The sequence below is a fragment of the Nothobranchius furzeri genome, unplaced genomic scaffold (genome assembly GCF_043380555.1).
Source record: "Nothobranchius furzeri strain GRZ-AD unplaced genomic scaffold, NfurGRZ-RIMD1 Scf228, whole genome shotgun sequence".
NCBI classification, from domain to species: domain Eukaryota; kingdom Metazoa; phylum Chordata; class Actinopteri; order Cyprinodontiformes; family Nothobranchiidae; genus Nothobranchius; species Nothobranchius furzeri.
In genome coordinates, this window is record NW_027223244.1 from 7,501 (window position 1) to 11,756 (window position 4,256).

Here is a 4,256-nt window from a genome sequence, read left to right on the forward strand (position 1 = left end):
GGGTGTGATGGTGTTGAGTGAGGGTGGGAGAAGTCTTCGGGGATGGTGGAGCCTGATCCTGTGTTCGGTGGTGTTGAGTGTGGGTGGGAGAAGGCTGCGGGCATGGGGATGCCTGATGAGCCTGGATGTGATGCAGGTGAGAGAGGGGACAGGGCAGAGGCCGGCTGGACGTGCAGCGGGCAGGGGGAAGCTTGAGCCTTGGTGGGTGGTTGTGCATCCAGGGCGGGCAGGGAGAGGTGAGACGTGGGCCTGGGCTGGTCGTCAGCGGTTCACCACAGGCAGCTGGTGGCGGTGTGGAGGAGCAGAAGCCTCCAGCAGGTGATGGCGGGGTGGGGGAGCAGCAGCCAGCCTCAAGCAGCCAGCCTCCAGCTGCTGATGGTGGGGTGGAGGAACAGAAGCCTCCAGCTGGTGATGTCAGGGTGGAGGAGCAGCAGCCAGCCTCCAACGGCTGATGGTGGGGTGGAGGAGCTGCAGCCAGCCTCCAGCAGCTGATGGCGGGGTGGAGGAGCTGCAGCCAGCCTCCAGCAGGTCATGGTGGGGTGGAGGAGCAGCAGCCAGCCTCCAGCAGCTGATGGCAGGGTGCAGGAGCAGCAGCCAGCCTCCAGCAGCTGATGGCGGGGTGGAGGAGCAGCAGGCAGCCTCCAGCTGGTGATGGCGGGGTGGAGGAGCTGCAGCCAGCGTCCATCAGCTGATGGCGGGGTGGAGGAGCAGCAGCCAGCCTCCAGCAGCCAGCCTCCAGCTGCTGATGGCGGGGTGGAGGAACAGAAGCCTCCAGCAGCTGATGGCGGGGTGCAGGAGCAGCAGCCAGCCTCCAGCAGCTGGTGGCGGGGTGGAGGAGCAGAAGCCAGCCTCCAGCAGCTGATGGCGGGGTGCAGGAGCAGAAGCCAGCCTCCAGCTGGTGATGGCGGGGTGAAGGAGCTGCAGCCAGCCTCCAGCAGCCAGCCTCCAGCTGGTGATGGCGGGGCGGAGGAGCAGGCAGCCTCCATCAGCTGATGGCGGGGTGTAGGAGCAGCAGCCAGCCTCCAGCTGGTGATGGCGGGGAGGAGGAGCAGCAGCAGCCAGCCTCCAGCAGCCAGCCAGCCTCCAGCAGCTGATGGCGGTGTGTGGGAGCAGCAGCCAGCCTCCAGCGGCCAGCCAGCCTCCAGCAGCAGATGGCGGGGTGGAGGAGCTGCAGCCAGCGTCCATCAGCTGATGGCGGGGTGGAGGAGCAGCAGGCAGCCTCCAGCTGGTGATGGCGGGGTGGAGGAGCTGCAGCCAGCGTCCAGCAGCTGATGGTGGGGTGGAGGAGCTGCAGCCAGCGTCCAGCAGCTGATGGTGGGGTGGAGGAGCTGCAGCCAGCGTCCAGCAGCTGATGGTTGGGTGGAGGAGCAGCAGCCAGCCTCCAGCAGCTGATGGCGGGGTGGAGGAGCTGCAGCCAGCCTCCAGCAGCCAGCCTCCAGCTAGTGATGGCGGGGTGGAGAAGCAGGCAGCCTCCATCAGCTGATGGCGGGGTGGAGGAGCAGAAGCCAGCCTCCAGCTGGTGATGGCGGGGTGCAGGAGCTGCAGGCAGCCTCCAGCAGCTGATGGCGGGGTGCAGGAGCTGCAGCCAGCGTCCAGCAGCTGATGGTGGGGTGGAGGAGCTGCAGCCAGCCTCCAGCAGCCAGCCTCCAGCTAGTGATGGCGGGGTGGAGAAGCAGGCAGCCTCCATCAGCTGATGGCGGGGTGTAGGAGCAGAAGCCAGCCTCCAGCTGGTGATGGCGGGGTGCAGGAGCTGCAGGCAGCCTCCAGCAGCTGATGGCGGGGTGCAGGAGCTGCAGGCAGCCTCCAGCAGCTGATGGCGGGGTGGAGGAGCTGCAGCCAGCGTCCAGCAGCTGATGGTGGGGTGGAGGAGCTGCAGCCAGCGTCCAGCAGCTGATGGTTGGGTGGAGGAGCAGCAGCCAGCCTCCAGCAGCTGATGGCGGGGTGCAGGAGCAGCAGCCAGCCTCCAGCAGCTGATGGCGGGGTGGAGGAGCTGCAGCCAGCCTCCAGCAGCCAGCCTCCAGCTAGTGATGGCGGGGTGGAGAAGCAGGCAGCCTCCATCAGCTGATGGCGGGGTGGAGGAGCAGAAGCCAGCCTCCAGCAGCTGATGGCGGGGTGCAGGAGCTGCAGCCAGCGTCCAGCAGCTGATGGTGGGGTGGAGGAGCTGCAGCCAGCCTCCAGCAGCCAGCCTCCAGCAGCTGATGGCGGGGTGCAGGAGCAGCAGCCAGCCTCCAGCAGCTGATGGCGGGGTGGAGGAGCAGCAGCCAGCCTCCAGCAGCCAGCCTCCAGCTGCTGATGGCGGGGTGGAGGAACAGAAGCCTCCAGCAGCTGATGGCAGGGTGCAGGAGCAGCAGCCAGCCTCCAGCTGGTGATGGCGGGGTGGAGGAGCTGAAACCTGGGTCGGACCTGGTCTGCAGCAGGGCCCATTACCACTCAGAAGCTGATGGCAGTGTGTGTTTAGGTCCCTGCGGGGTGGATGAGCTGAAACCTGGGTCAGACTTGGTGTGCAGCAGGGCTCAGCACCCTCCAGAAGCCGATGACAGTGTGTCTTTAACTCCCTGCCTGGTGGGAGAGCTGAAAGCTGGGTCGGACCTGGTCTTTAGCAGAGCTCAGCAGCCTCCAGAAGCTGATGGCAGTGTGTGTTTCATCCCCTGCGGGGTGGGAGAGCTGAAACGTGGGTCGGACCTGGTCTGCAGCAGGGCCCATCACCATCCAGAAGCTGACGGCGGTGTGTGTTTAAGTCCCTGCGGGGTGGGAGAGCCATAACCTGGGTCGGACCTGGTCTGCAGCAGAGCTCAGCAGCCTCCAGAACCTGATGGCAGTGTGTCTTTAATCCACTGCGGGGTGCAGGAGCTGAAACCTGGGTCGGACCTGGTCTGCAGCAGGGCTCAGCAGCCAGCAGAAGGTGATGGCAGTGTGTGTTTAGTTCCCTGCGGGGTGCAGGAGCTGAAACCTGGGTCGGACCTGGTCTGCAGCAGAGCTCAGCAGCCAGCAGAAGCTGATGGCAGTGTGTGTTTAATTCCCTGCCTGGTGGGAGAGCTGTAACCCGGGTCGGACTTGGTCTGCAGCAGGGCCCATCACCATCCAGAAGCTGATGGCAGTGTGTCTTTAATTCCCTGCGGGGTGGAGGAGCAGAAACCTGGGTCGGACCTGGTCTATAGCAGAGCTCAGCAGCCTCCAGCAGCTGATGGCAGTGTGTGTTTAAGTCCCTGCCTGGTGTGAGAGCTGAAACCTGGGTCGGACCTGGTCTATAGCAGAGCTCAGCAGCCTCCAGCAGCTGATGGCTGCGTGTGTTTAAGTCCCTGCGGGGTGCAGGAGCTGAAACCTGGGTCGGACCTGGTCTATGGCAGAGCTCAGCAGCCTCCAGAAGCTGATGGCAGCGTGCCTCTAAGTCCCTGCCTGGTGGGAGAGCTGAAACCTGGGTCGGACCTGGTCTATAGCAGAGCTCAGCAGCCTCCAGCAGCTGATGGCTGCGTGTGTTTAAGTCCCTGCGGGGTGCAGGAGCTGAAACCTGGGTCGGACCTGGTCTATGGCAGAGCTCAGCAGCCTCCAGAAGCTGATGGCAGCGTGCCTCTAAGTCCCTGCCTGGTGGGAGAGCTGAAACCTGGGTCGGACATGGTCTGCAGCAGGGCTCGGCAGCCTCCAGAAGCTGATGGCAGTGTGTGTTTAAGTCCCTGCCTGGTAGGAGAGCTGAAACCTGGGTCGGACCTGGTCTATAGAAGAGCTCAGCAGCCTCCAGCAGCTGATTGCAGTGTGTGTTTAAGTCCCTGCCTGGTGGGAGAGCTGATATCCGGGTCGGACCTGGTCCACAGCAGGGCCCATCACCCTCCAGAAGCTGGTGGCAGTGTGTGTTTAAGTCCCTGCGGGGTGCAGGAGCTGAAAGCTGGGTCGGACCTGGTCTGCAGCAGAGCTCAGCAGCCTCCAGTTGCTGATGGCAGTGTGTGTTTAAGTCCCTGCCTGGTGGGAGAGCTGAAACCTGGGTCGGACCTGGTCTATAGCAGAGCTCAGCAGCCTCCAGCTGCTGATGGCGTGGTGGAGGAGCAGCAGCAGCAGCAGCCAGCCTCCAGCAGCCAGCCAGCCCCCAGCAGCTGATGGCGGGGTGGAGGAGCGGAAGCCAGCCTCCAGCAGCTTATGGCGGGGTGGAGGAGCTGAAACCTGGGTCGGACCTGGTCTATAGTAGAGCTCCGCAGCCTCCAGACGCTGATGGCGGTGTGTCTTTAAGACCCTGCCTGGTGGGAGAGCTGAAACCTGGGTCGGAC